Source organism: Rutidosis leptorrhynchoides, chromosome 6, assembly GCF_046630445.1.
Source record: "Rutidosis leptorrhynchoides isolate AG116_Rl617_1_P2 chromosome 6, CSIRO_AGI_Rlap_v1, whole genome shotgun sequence".
Lineage (NCBI taxonomy): Eukaryota > Viridiplantae > Streptophyta > Magnoliopsida > Asterales > Asteraceae > Rutidosis > Rutidosis leptorrhynchoides.
This window is the reverse complement of record NC_092338.1, coordinates 119,207,730-119,223,794: the sequence shown is the minus strand read 5'-3', so window position 1 is coordinate 119,223,794 and position 16,065 is coordinate 119,207,730. Positions and strand designations below refer to the sequence as shown.

Here is a 16,065-nt window from a genome sequence, read left to right as displayed (position 1 = left end):
GCAACGGGTTAAGAAATTATTTTGACTCAATGTATCCGAATATAGGACTTCATGATTTAGAAAAAGCGGCTAACATGCAACATAAAGAAGCATGCTATGCTTATGGGTTAGTAATGTTCGCTTCTCACCAAAGTGAGAAAAAGAACATCGGGCTACAGCTATTAAAAAAAACGTTCCCACAAGTGACGGAGTCGGTAATTGGGGTAAGAAATGAGGTTTTTAGATTGTTACGGGACTGTTGGACATTACGTAACCCTCGTCCCTTTGACGACGTTACAACACGCTGTCTTATCAACAGCCATAACGGTTATGTTGCACAAGACCAAGGATGGGAAGTAGTCCTAGTAAAACCAGAATGCATGACTTGTTTCTGGACGTATGAATTACTTGTCTTTATTGCCTTTGCTGAACGACTTGTGTACTAGCTAGAATTATCTTCACAACTATCTTGTATCAAAGTTATTGTGTGCTATATTTCATGCTTTATGTAAAATAAGCGGTATTGTAAGTTTGTAAAATATTGTATAAAAGTTTGAACGCGAAATATTATTATAATCAGTTTTTCATATAGAATTGTAGTAGTTGAATTGTATATTAGCTACTAAGTATGAACTTAACGGGTAGGTACTACCCGAATTTAAACTTATAAAACGCTAATATGAAGAAAAAGCTTTTATAAATGAGTTCATATTATGCTACGAAATACTATTAACTACTCTTAATATTCTGTATGATTAACTTGTTCCATTTGACTATTTTGAAGGAAATGGCACCGACTACTCGACACACCGTGAATATGAATGAAGAGGAATTCCGTACTTTTCTAGCTTCAAACATAGCCGCAGTACAGGCTGCGCTACATACCAACAATAACCTTGGATCTGGCAGTACAGGAAATCGTGTAGGATGCACCTACAAAGAATTCACTGCCTGCAAACCTTTGGAATTTGATGGAACCGAAGGACCGATCGGATTGAAACGGTGGACCGAGAAGGTCGAATCGGTGTTTGCCATAAGTAAGTGTACTGAAGAGGACAAAGTGAAGTACGCTACGCATACCTTCACAGGTTCTGCGTTAACATGGTGGAATACCTATCTAGAGCAAGTGGGACAAGACGATGCGTACGCACTACCGTGGTCAGCATTCAAGCACTTGATGAACGAGAAGTACCGTCCCAGAACCGAGGTCAATAAGCTCAAGACAGAACTTAGAGGGTTACGAACCCAAGGATTTGATATTACCACGTACGAAAGACGATTCACAGAATTGTGCCTATTGTGTCCGGGAGCATTCGAAGATGAGGAAGAGAAGATCGACGCGTTTGTGAAAGGATTACCGGAAAGAATCCAAGAAGATATAAGTTCACACGAGCCCGCCTCCATACAACAGGCATGTAGAATGGCTCACAAACTAGTGAACCAGATTGAAGAAAGAATTAAAGAACAGACTGCTGAAGAGGCCAATGTGAAGCAAGTCAAAAGAAAGTGGGACGAAAACGGTGATAAGAATCACCAATACAACAACAACAGCAATTATAACAATAATCGCAACAACTATCCTAACAATCGCAACATCAATCGCAACTACAACAAACGGCCCAACAACAACAACAACAACAACAACAGCAACCACAACAATCATCTTAACAACAATAATAACCGTAACAACAACAACAATCAGAAGCCGCTATGCCAAAGGTGTGAAAAGTATCACTCGGGGTTCTGCACCAAATTTTGCAACAAGTGTAAAAGAAATGGTTATAGCGCGGCGAAGTGTGATGTCTACGGACCAGGGGTTAACAGAACGAAAGGAACAAATGGTGTCGGAACGAGTAATGGCGGAGCAAGTAGTGTCGGAGCAAGTTATGCCAATGTAGTTTGTTATAAATGTGGAAAACCGGGCCACATTATTAGAAATTGCCCGAACCAGGAGAACACGAATGGACAAGGCCGCGGAAGAGTTTTCAATATTAATGTGGCAGAGGCACAGGAAGACCTGGAGCTTGTTACGGGTACGTTTCTTATTGACAATAAATCTGCTTACGTTTTATTTGATTCGGGTGCGGATAGAAGCTATATGAGTAGAGATTTTTGTGCTAAATTAAGTTGTCCATTGACGCCTTTGGATAGTAAATTTTTACTCGAATTAGCAAATGGTAAATTAATTTCAGCAGATAATATATGTCGGAATCGAGAAATTAAACTGGTTAGCGAAACATTTAAGATTGATTTGATACCAGTAGAGTTAGGGAGTTTTGATGTGATAATCGGTATGGACTGGTTGAAAGAAGTGAAAGCAGAGATCGTTTGTTACAAAAATGCAATTCGCATTATACGAGAAAAAGGAAAACCCTTAATGGTGTACGGAGAAAAGGGCAACACGAAGCTACATCTTATTAGTAATTTGAAGGCACAAAAACTAATAAGAAAAGGTTGCTATGCTATTCTAGCACACGTCGAGAAAGTACAAACTGAAGAAAAGAGCATCAATGATGTTCCCATCGCAAAAGAATTTCCCGATGTATTTCCGAAAGAATTACCAGGATTACCCCCACATCGATCCGTTGAATTTCAAATAGATCTTGTACCAGGAGCTGCACCAATAGCTCGTGCTCCTTACAGACTAGCACCCAGCGAGATGAAAGAACTGCAAAGCCAATTACAAGAACTTTTAGAGCGTGGTTTCATTCGACCAAGCACATCACCATGGGGAGCTCCTGTTTTGTTTGTCAAGAAGAAAGATGGTACATTCAGGTTGTGTATCGACTACCGAGAGTTGAACAAACTTACCATCAAGAACCGCTACCCACTACCGAGAATCGACGACTTATTTGATTAACTACAAGGCTCGTCTGTTTATTCAAAGATTGACTTACGTTCCGGGTATCATCAAATGCGGGTGAAAGAAGATGATATTCCAAAGACTGCTTTCAGAACACGTTACGGTCATTACGAGTTTATGGTCATGCCGTTTGGTTTAACTAATGCACCAGCTGTGTTCATGGACCTTATGAACCGAGTGTGTGGACCATACCTTGACAAGTTTGTCATCGTTTTCATTGATGACATACTTATTTACTCAAAGAATGACCAAGAACACGGTGAACATTTGAGAAAGGTGTTAGAAGTATTGAGGAAGGAAGAATTGTACGCTAAGTTTTCAAAGTGTGCATTTTGGTTGGAAGAAGTTCAATTCTTCGGTCACATAGTGAACAAAGAAGGTATTAAGGTGGATCCAGCAAAGATAGAAACCGTTGAAAAGTGGGAAACCCCGAAAACTCCGAAACACATACGCCAGTTTTTAGGACTAGCTGGTTACTATAGAAGGTTCATCCAAGACTTTTCCAGAATAGCAAAACCCTTGACTGCATTAATGCATAAAGGGAAGAAATTTGAATGGAATGATGAACAAGAGAAAGCGTTTCAGTTATTGAAGAAAAAGCTAACTACGGCACCTATATTGTCATTGCCTGAAGGGAATGATGATTTTGTGATTTATTGTGACGCATCAAAGCAAGGTCTCGGTTGTGTATTAATGCAACGAACGAAGGTGATTGCTTATGCGTCTAGACAATTGAAGATTCACGAACAAAATTATACGACGCATGATTTGGAATTAGGCGCGGTTGTTTTTGCATTAAAGACTTGGAGGCACTACTTATATGGGGTCAAAAGTATTATATATACCGACCACAAAAGTCTTCAACACATATTTAATCAGAAACAACTGAATATGAGGCAGCGTAGGTGGATTGAATTATTGAATGATTACGACTTTGAGATTCGTTACCACCCGGGGAAGGCAAATGTGGTAGCCGATGCCTTGAGCAGGAAGGATAGAGAACCCATTCGAGTAAAATCTATGAATATAATGATTCATAATAACCTTACTACTCAAATAAAGGAGGCGCAACAAGGAGTTTTAAAAGAGGGAAATTTAAAGGATGAAATACCCAAAGGATCGGAGAAGCATCTTAATATTCAGGAAGACGGAACCCGGTATAGGGCTGAAAGGATTTGGGTACCAAAATTTGGAGATATGAGAGAAATGGTACTTAGAGAAGCTCATAAAACCAGATACTCAATACATCCTGGAACGGGGAAGATGTACAAGGATCTCAAGAAACATTTTTGGTGGCCGGGTATGAAAGCCGATGTTGCTAAATACGTAGGAGAATGTTTGACGTGTTCTAAGGTCAAAGCTGAGCATCAAAAACCATCAGGTCTACTTCAACAACCCGAAATCCCAGAATGGAAATGGGAAAACATTACCATGGATTTCATCACTAAATTGCCAAGGACTTCAAGTGGTTTTGATACTATTTGGGTAATAGTTGATCGTCTCACCAAATCAGCACACTTCCTGCCAATAAGAGAAGATGACAAGATGGAGAAGTTAGCACGACTGTATTTGAAGGAAGTCGTCTCCAGACATGGAATACCAATCTCTATTATCTCTGATAGGGATGGCAGATTCATTTCAAGATTCTGGCAGACATTACAGCAAGCATTAGGAACTCGTCTAGACATGAGTACTGCCTATCATCCACAAACTGATGGGCAGAGCGAAAGGACGATACAAACGCTTGAAGACATGCTACGAGCATGTGTTATTGATTTCGGAAACAGTTGGGATCGACATCTACCATTAGCAGAATTTTCCTACAACAACAGCTACCATTCAAGCATTGAGATGGCGCCGTTTGAAGCACTTTATGGTAGAAAGTGCAGGTCTCCGATTTGTTGGAGTGAAGTGGGGGATAGACAGATTACGGGTCCAGAGATTATACAAGAAACTACCGAGAAGATCATCCAAATTCAACAACGGTTGAAAACCGCCCAAAGTCGACAAAAGAGCTACGCTGACATTAAAAGAAAAGATATAGAATTTGAAATTGGAGAGATGGTCATGCTTAAAGTTGCACCTTGGAAAGGCGTTGTTCGATTTGGTAAACGAGGGAAATTAAATCCAAGGTATATTGGACCATTCAAGATTATTGATCGTGTCGGACCAGTAGCTTACCGACTAGAGTTACCTCAACAACTCGTGGCTGTACATAACACTTTCCACGTCTCGAATTTGAAGAAATGTTTTGCTAAAGAAGATCTCACTATTCCGTTAGATGAAATCCAAATCAACGAAAAACTTCAATTCATCGAAGAACCCGTCGAAATAATGGATCGTGAGGTTAAAAGACTTAAGCAAAACAAGATACCAATTGTTAAGGTTCGATGGAATGCTCGTAGAGGACCCGAGTTCACCTGGGAGCGTGAAGATCAGATGAAGAAGAAATACCCGCATCTATTTCCAGAAGATTAGTCAACACCTTCAACAGCTTAAAATTTCGGGACGAAATTTATTTAACAGGTAGGTACTGTAGTGACCCGAACTTTTCCATGTTTATATATATTAATTGAGATTGATATTTACATGATTAAATGTTTCCAACATGTTAAGCAATCAAACTTGTTAAGACTTGATTAATTAAAATATGTTTCATATAGACAATTGACCACCCAAGTTGACCGGTGATTCACGAACGTTAAAACTTGTAAAAACTATATGATGACATATATATGGATATATATATAGTTAACATGATACTATGATAAGTAAACATATCATTAAGTATATTAACAATGAACTACATATGTAAAAACAAGACTACTAACTTAATGATTTTTAAACGAGACATATATGTAACGATTATCGTTGTAAAGACGTTTAATGTATATATATCATATTAATAGATATTCATACATGATAATATCATGATAATATAATAATTTAAAATCTCATTTGATATTATAAACATTGGGTTAACAACATTTAACAAGATCGTTAACCTAAAGGTTTCAAAACAACACTTACATGTAACGACTAACGATGACTTAACGAATCAGTTAAAATGTATATACATGTAGTGTTTTAATATGTATTTATACACTTTTGGAAGACTTCAATACACTTATCAAAATACTTCTAATTAACAAAAATGCTTACAATTACATCCTCGTTCAGTTTCATCAACAATTCTACTCGTATGCACCCGTATTCGTACTCGTACAATACACAGCTTTTAGATGTATGTACTATTGGTATATACACTCCAATGATCAGCTCTTAGCAGCCCATGTGAGTCACCTAACACATGTGGGAACCATCATTTGGCAACTAGCAAGAAATATCTCATAAAATTACAAAAATATGAGTAATCATTCATGACTTATTTACATGAAAACAAAATTACATATCCTTTATATCTAATCCATACACCAACGACCAAAAACACCTACAAACACTTTCATTCTTCAATTTTCTTCATCTAATTGATCTCTCTCAAGTTCTATCTTCAAGTTCTAAGTGTTCTTCATATATTCTACAAGTTCTAGTTACATAAAATCAAGAATACTTTCAAGTTTGCTAGCTCACTTCCAATCTTGTAAGGTGATCATCCAACCTCAAGAAATCTTTGCTTCTTACAGTAGGTTATCATTCTAATACAAGGTAATAATCATATTCAAACTTTGGTTCAATTTCTATAACTATAACAATCTTATTTCAAGTGATGATCTTACTTGAACTTGTTTTCGTGTCATGATTCTGCTTCAAGAACTTCGAGCCATCCAAGGATCCATTGAAGCTAGATCCATTTTTCTCTTTTCCAGTAGGTTTATCCAAGGAACTTAAGGTAGTAATGATGTTCATAACATCATTCGATTCATACATATAAAGCTATCTTATTCGAAGGTTTAAACTTGTAATCACTAGAACATAGTTTAGTTAATTCTAAACTTGTTCGCAAAAAAAAGTTAATCCTTCTAACTTGACTTTTAAAATCAACTAAACACATGTTCTATATCTATATGATATGCTAACTTAATGATTTAAAACCTGGAAACACGAAAAACACCGTAAAACCGGATTTACGCCGTCGTAGTAACACCGCGAGCTGGTTTGGGTTAGTTAATTAAAAACTATGATAAACTTTGATTTAAAAGTTGTTATTCTGAGAAAATGATTGTTATTATGAACATGAAACTATATCCAAAAATTATGGTTAAACTCAAAGTGGAAGTATGTTTTCTAAAATGGTCATCTAGACGTTGTTCTTTCGACTGAAATGACTACCTTTACAAAAACGACTTGTAACTTATTTTTCCGACTATAAACCTATACTTTTTCTGTTTAGATTCATAAAATAGAGTTCAATATGAAACCATAGCAATTTGATTCACTCAAAACGGATTTAAAATGAAGAAGTTATGGGTAAAACAAGATTGGATAATTTTTCTCATTTTAGCTACGTGAAAATTGGTAACAAATCTATTCCAACCATAACTTAATCAACTTGTATTGTATATTATGTAATCTTGAGATACCATAGACACGTATACAATGTTTCGACCTATCATGTCGACACATCTATATATATTTCGGAACAACCATAGACACTCTATATGTGAATGTTGGAGTTAGCTATACAGGGTTGAGGTTGATTCCAAAATATATATAGTTTGAGTTGTGATCAATACTGAGATACGTATACACTGGGTCGTGGATTGATTCAAGATAATATTTATCGATTTATTTCTGTACATCTAACTGTGGACAACTAGTTGTAGGTTACTAACGAGGACAGCTGACTTAATAAACTTAAAACATCAAAATATATTAAAAGTGTTGTAAATATATTTTGAACATACTTTGATATATATGTATATATTGTTATAGGTTCGTGAATCAACCAGTGGCCAAGTCTTACTTCCCGACGAAGTAAAAATCTGTGAAAGTGAGTTATAGTCCCACTTTTAAAATCTAATATTTTTGGGATGAGAATACATGCAGGTTTTATAAATGATTTACAAAATAGACACAAGTACGTGAAACTACATTCTATGGTTGAATTATCGAAATCGAATATGCCCCTTTTTATTAAGTCTGGTAATCTAAGAATTAGGGAACAGACACCCTAATTGACGCGAATCCTAAAGATAGATCTATTGGGCCTAACAAACCCCATCCAAAGTACCGGATGCTTTAGTACTTCGAAATTTATATCATATCCGAAGGGTGTCCCGGAATGATGGGGATATTCTTATATATGCATCTTGTTAATGTCGGTTACCAGGTGTTCACCATATGAATGATTTTTATCTCTATGTATGGGATGTATATTGAAATATGAAATCTTGTGGTCTATTATTATGATTTGATATATATAGGTTAAACCTATAACTCACCAACATTTTTGTTGACGTTTTAAGCATGTTTATTCTCAGGTGATTATTAAGAGCTTCCGCTGTCGCATACTTAAATAAGGACGAGATTTGGAGTCCATGCTTGTATGATATTGTGTAAAAACTGCATTCAAGAAACTTATTTTGTTGTAACATATTTGTATTGTAAACCATTATGTAATGGTCGTGTGTAAACAGGATATTTTAGATTATCATTATTTGATAATCTACGTAAAGCTTTTTAAACCTTTATTGATGAAATAAAGGTTATGGTTTGTTTTAAAATGAATGCAGTCTTTGAAAAACGTCTCATATAGAGGTCAAAACCTCGCAACGAAATCAATTAATATGGAACATTTTTAATCAATAAGAACGGGACATTTCAATAATAATGCTAAAGGAGCTAACACAGATACGGGTTAAACGTTTTACTCAGGTTCCGAGTGTTTTCAGGTGCATAACTATATGCATCAATCTCTTCTTTCGTAGATGAAGTGCGGTTGGTTCATACTCTCGATTGAGGTGTTTTCAAGAATCATGAAAGGTTTGAACGCAGATTGTAATAGTCAAGATACAAATGAAGTTTAAGATGAAATCAAGTGGCAAACTTGAAGAATTGTTTAGTTTCATATGTTATAGTCAATATTTTAATTCATTTTAATTGTCTAATGTTGGTAGTCCACAGTTGATAGTCCACAGTTAGTAATTCAATAATTCATATATAGTTTAATATATAATATTTGAATTAATTAATACGTATCGTGACCCGTATTCGTCTCAGACTCGATCACAACTCAAACTATATATATTATTGTAGAATCAACCTCAATCCTGTATAGAGAACTTGATCATTACTGCATATAGAGTGTCTATAGTGATTCCAAATAATATATATAGATGCGTTGATATGATATGTCAAAACCTTGTATACGTGTCCCGATATTTAAAGTGCGTAAAATGAATAACAGAGAATAAATGACGATAAATAAAGTGCGTAAAGTAAATAACAGAAATTAAATGACGATAAATAAAATTGCGAGAATATAAATTGCGATAATTAAATTGCGGTAAATAAAATGTAACCAGTTAGCTAGGAACAGTTAGCTAGGAACAGTTAGCGTGGATTCTTAACAATATTTCAATTAGTTAATTCGTTTGTTTCTAACAAATTTTATTTTGTTCAATGTTTTCTTCATTATGCCACTTGTTGGATTCTGAGAAGTCAAAATCCAAATATGAAATTGAATAAAAATGGTTGGTGAACAGATTCGTATATCGGTGGTTGTAAATATGATAGTAAATGACTGTTGAATCAGATTCGAAGAATGTACAATGTAACTTATTAATATGAAATCTAAATATTCCTCGGGTATTACCTACCCGTTAAAATATTTTCACCATTAACAGTTTGTACAAAAGAATTTTTTTTAATTACAATCTTTATAAAAACATATATACATGTATATTTTCTTCAGACGTAATCATGGATTTAATGAGTCAATGTGATATTAAACTCATCAGATTTACGGCTAAAACTAGAGTACATAATCTCTAAAACATTAAAGATAACATAATTGCCATGAAGGACGAAGATAGTTTATGTAGAACGATTCGTAGAACGATGATTATATTCGAGGTACCGAATGAGACGTTGAGGCGTGTGACGTTGAAACTTAGGTTGTTGGTGGTAATGGTATTGATGTTGTTGCTGAATTTGGTAAGTTTTGCACCATATTCTGCAAATTGATTACTCGAGCGCGAAGCTTGTTGGCTTCTTCCATTATTCCAGAATGATTGTCGGTTGGAACGAGCGGATGAATAAGGTTGGGTATTTTGGGATATCATATAATCATTGCGAGATATCCTAGAATTGAGGGTAAATATGGTGTTTCGGACTGATTCGCTGATAAGTGCTTCAGGTTCATCGCCAAGAGATAAATTCGGTTGGTGAAAAGGATCGCCTTCTTCGCAACTCCATTGATTAAGTCGAATACGAACCCATCAGATGAATTGGGGATGGATGATTGGTTGATTCATTCTGGTGACACCGCTTCGGAGCTTAGGTGAATATCTATGTCGGAATAGTTGTCTGAATAACTATCAGAATAGCTATCGAAATCTAAGGGACTCGAACTGGTTAAGGGATTCATCTCGTACGATCAGATGAAGGATTTTTTGATAAGAAATAGATTATAGGATGTAGATTAGTACTCTGCAATACATAATTTACATATGCATATATATTACTAAAATCCCATAAGTTACGGAGGAATCTACGGAAGCTGTCAGGCAAAGGTAACAATAGCAGATACGCTAAGATATGAATTTATCTATACACTGTCTATGCAATAGAGACAGTAAGACGTGTCTAGACTTTAAGGATGATAAACAATTTTTTTTTTCCGACACTAAATGATAAGCAAAACTTTTGACATGCAGACACGGTCGAAGTCCAGACTTTCTAATGCATTCTAATGACTACTAGTTAGACACACTAATGCAAGACCTGGTTCGCTAAGACCACTGCTCTGATACCAACTGTGATGACCCGTCCTAATCTATCCGGACAAAGTCCATATCGATTACAAACGATTCACAATAGTTGGTTACATCGCGAGGTACTTGACCTCTATATGATACATTTTACAAACATTGCATTTGTTTTTAAAAGACAAACTTGCTTTATATCGAAAATTAATGACATGCAAATCATTTCATAATATATTTAACTATAATTGACTAAGTAATAATCTTGATGAACTCGATGACTTGAATGCAACGTCTTTTGAAATATGTCATGAATGACTCCAAGTAATATCTTTTAAATGAGCAATTGCACAACGGAAGACTTCTTTCATACCTGAGAATAAACATGCTTTAAAGTGTCAACCAAAAGGTTGGTGAGTTCATTAGTTTAACATAAATAATCATTTCATAATTTTAATAGACCACAAGATTTCATATTTCCATTTCTCATAAACATACGTCCCATGCATAGAGATAAAAATATCATTCATATGGATTGAACACCTGGTAACCGACATTCACAATAAACATATTAGAATATTCCCATCATTCTGGGATCCTCCTTCGGACATGATATAAATTTCGAAGTACTAAAGCATCTGGTACTTTGGATGGGGCTTGTTGGGCCCGATAGATCTATCTTTAGGATTCGCGTCAATTAGGGTGTCTGTTCCCTAATTCTTAGATTACCAGACTATAAAGGGGTATATTCAGTTTAATAATCCAACCATAGAATGTAGTTTCATTTACTCGTGTCTATTTCGTAAAACAGTTATAAAAGCAGCGCATGAATTCTCAGTCCCAAAAATATATATATAGTAAAAGCATTTAAAAAGGGAGTAATGAAACTCACCATACTGTATTTTGTAGTAAAAATACATATAACGATATTTAACGAGTGTAGGGTTGGCCACGGATTCACGAACCTATATCAATTATATATATGAAAACGTATAATAACAATTAACAAATTATATATTAATATTATTATTATACTTTTTATATTAATTATTTATATGTTTCCTTAATTAATTAATTATATTTATTTTATATATTTTATATAGATACTTAATATTTATATATGAAATTCTTATTAAAGTATATTTATATATTTATAAGGTATTAAAATTTATATATAAGCATATATTAAAATAATTTATATTATATATGTAATAATAATAAAATTTTATTTTGAAAACAATAGTATCTAATATTAATCTAGTTGTGATATATATATATATATATATATATATATATATATATATATATATATATATATATATATATATATATATATATTTGTTTTTATGTAAACATTATCTGTTTGTTAACAATCATTATAATGAGACTAATTTTAATAATAATCGATAATTTTAATAATAATGATAATAATAATAATACTTATATTCATAATAATAATAATAATAATAATAATAATAATAATAATAATAATAATAATAATAATAATAATTCCATTATTAGTGATAATAATAATGATAATATTATTAATAAAAATAATAAAATTAATAATAATGATAAAAATTATACCCTATCATTTTATGTGATTATTATTGTCATAATATCATTATGTAATCACCCCGCACCATCATTATCTTATATCATTTTCATCATCATGATCTTGTTACTTATATTATTATCATGTTTATAACCTTATCTTCATTCTACCATCATCTTCTACATCATAACTTAATAATAATAGTAATAGTAACATGTATTTGTAATATGCTTAAATCATACTTTTATATTATTTTCATAACATTAATATCCTTTAAATCATATACTTAACCTTAATCTTAACATTTTAATAATGTAACATTATCATAATAATAATAATAATAATAATAATAATAATAATAATAATAATAATAATAATAATAATAATCATAACAATTAATAATAATAATAATAATAGAACTAGAAGTAAATGTGTATACCCTTTAGAAACTTTGTCTAAAAAGAATTGTCCTGGATGAGACTCGAACCCGCGACCTCACATTCATGACAAACACTTCTAACCATCAATCTGCTTACTGTTTTCTTAATTTTACATCTTACGAAAATTCTTTTAACCCTCGAATATGTACGACCCAGACTCTAGTTCACCATAAGCCCAATATGAGCAGCCCAATTATAAAAATCAGTAAGCAGCCCAACGTATCATCAAATCAAATACTCGATCGTTTGCAGTTTTATGGGCGACAGCAATAAAAAAAATATAGGGTTTACAAAAGGAGCAGCAACAACCGATCACCATCGCTGTAACATATCATCATCTTCTTCATGTTATCGCGTTTAATCATCACCTTCATCGTTGCTTTTTCATAAATATAATAGAAACAGAACGAGAGTTAAACATGGCAGCCTTGATCATATGCTATTCATCATCACTTTAATTGCATCATCATCGTTACCTCACTTCATCATCATCAATATCATTATTCGAAAAAAAAAATATATTAGCATCACAGATTCATTAACATCGCCACCATCACCAACCTTATTATTATCCTTCTTACATTCGAGGGTTGTAGATTACGGTGGTGATGGTTTCTCGGTGTGTGAGGGTGCCGGTGATTATGATAGTGATGGCGAGTGGTTTAATATAGGTGATGGTGGTGATGAGGATGGGTTCTCCGGTGGGGTGATGACTTTCGCGAACCCAAACAAAGAACATAATCGAAATAGAAGAAAAATGAAGAATGATGGTAGTTGTGGAGTTTGAAATCTTGATCATGGTTTCGTTGTTGGTGTATGCCGAATAAGGAAGTGGTGGAGATTATCTATTTGTTGATGGTGGAATCATGGTAGTTCTTAGTCATGAAAACAAGAGAGAGACGAGAGGGAGATCATGAGAGAGAGGTGGTGACTTCGATGGAAAACAGAAGTATAGTATGCAATATTAGGCAGTAATAAATGGGTTGTATTAGCATGTATTGCAGCTGCAAATAGTAGTTCAAAGTGGCAGTGCAGGTGATGATTCAAATAGAATAGAAATAGTAAACAGCAAACGGTTTAATGATGGGTTGATGTTGGTGTTTTTAGGTGAGTTTAATCGAACCAAAAAGAAAAACGGGGTGCGGTTTGCAGTCGGGGAAGAAGGTGGTTAGTGGTTGTTATGGTGATGGTTGGTGGTGAAGGGTGGTGGGTAAAGAAGGTTGGAGATGATCTCAATATATGGCTTTGTAATGAGGAAGAGGATGGTTAATTAAGTTAATATATTAATCTCCATATGTATAAGTATATATATATCATTTATGTAAGAGTGCAGAAAATGAATTAATGTGAGTTGATCGTAGACTAGTGTGGGTTTATTGATTGGTGTACAGTTTAGTAAACAAAAGAAAGAATAGAAAGTGGTTTTGGTTATATCTATTATCTATCCTTATATGATTGATACGGGTGTTTGAATGAAGCACAAATAATAATATAATTTAAGAATAATAATAATATAATATATAATATTAAATCATTGAACTTAAGAAACGTGGAAACAGCGTAGCAGCCTTATCATTTAACTTATACTACCGACAGTTTTCACGGACTGTGTCCATTGCTAAACAGTTAGCGTATAAAAGTGTTCCTAAAAATCCCAAACTTTTAGATTAAACATATTTAATTATTTCACTCATTACCTGTTTGAAATCTGATCAAAAAGGTTAAATAATTATTTATTTTATGTTCCAATTCATATGTACGGAGTGCTAATATTTAATCTTAAAAGGGTAAAAATATTTTTGACAAATCTAAAATCTTCGTAATCAATTTACAGTTCAACTTTTATTTCAATCCTTCATGGACATGTACAATATCTATATTAAAACTAACAAATCGTCAACCGAGTGCTATTGACGATTACTTAATTAGACTCGAAATCATTTATTTTAATATATTATCTTTCTATATATAAACAGTTTTAAATAGCAAATTTAACTACTAAATAAATATATTATATATCTTTAAACCATTGAATTTAATATAATTTATATATTTACAAGTAATATTTATATACATATTTATATATATAAATATATATCTATATAATTATAATAATAGTTTTCATTACATCGCATATTATTTTTCATATTTATTTTCAACAATTAAATCATATATTATTTCAAATAATATTTTTAAATTAATGTATATGTATCTATTTATATATAGTTGTTCGTGAATCGTCGAGAATGGTCAAAGGTCAATTGAATATACAAAACAGTTCAAAGTTTTTGAGACTCAACATTACAGATTTTGCTTATCGTGTCGGAATCATATAAGAATTAAGTTTAAATTTGGTCGGAAATTGCCGGGTCGTCACATTTTGTTTTTTCTGAATTCATTGTGTTCTTGCTAAATTGGCATGCTTTATGTTTGCTTTTAATGGTTTTCTTGCAGGGAGATCAATCTTTGCACTTCCATTTTGCAGTAACAGTTGTGTACAATCTTTAATACTGATATCAGGTTTGTTATATTATCTCACTAATGTTAATTCAACTTATTTTTTATTTTAGTGGTCTTACATACATCTGGTATACCTTTGCAATTTGATCGTCTGCTTCATAATGGATCCTATAAGTCAAAATAGATTTTGAAAAACTTGGCTTCTGGTGATTCTGTATACGTTTGTAATGACTTTCTAATGTAATTAATTTACTTCGAACTTGAATAATTCTGTATTTTTGAGTGGCAGTTTATAGATTTATGGATTTGTAGCTATGTTTGTTTGATATATTCTTCTAATAGAAATATATTTTCTAATAGGTTTGTAATGACTCAAAATAGATTTTTGTGTGGCTGCAACGCATAATTTTGCACGCTTTTTTAACCACCGTTTTTTGACTGTTGATATTTGCATTGTGTATTGGTTAAACATGTGTGCAGATCTAAATAGAAATGATGTGATTTGTTGTTGGTTTAATGGTATTTTGGTTGGTATCAATTATTCAATTGTCAAACAAAATGTGTTTCATGAGAGAATTTTTCATTTTAGCACACTGATGGTTTGAGTGTTTGCATTTTCATGCTTATTTGGTTGAGTCATATGTCACAATACAGAGCTCCCTGGAACATGCATTACTCTATTTGAAGGTGGCAAATTTTACCCATTTCAGCATGCTCGTGTCCTTAAATACTTATTGATCATTTTTCAAATATATATGCTTTATGTGGCAGTTTTTTCATGTTTATATTTATATATTTATATTTATATTTACATATATATTTGTAAAATTTTTAGAAGAAATTTCAATCGTATCTGATGGGTTTATAACATGATCTGATATT

General features: G+C 33.1%; 1 long non-coding RNA gene across 1 annotated transcript in view; it reads left to right on the top strand.

Moving 5' to 3' along the window:
• The window catches only part of LOC139852399 (uncharacterized), an 86,709-nt gene extending 71,465 nt beyond the window's left edge, over positions 1-15,244 (top strand). The window contains exon 3 of the long non-coding RNA XR_011761057.1: positions 15,178-15,244. This is a non-coding gene — a long non-coding RNA (uncharacterized lncRNA). The remainder of the gene's footprint in view (positions 1-15,177) is intronic.
• The last annotated feature ends 821 nt before the right edge of the window (positions 15,245-16,065 follow it).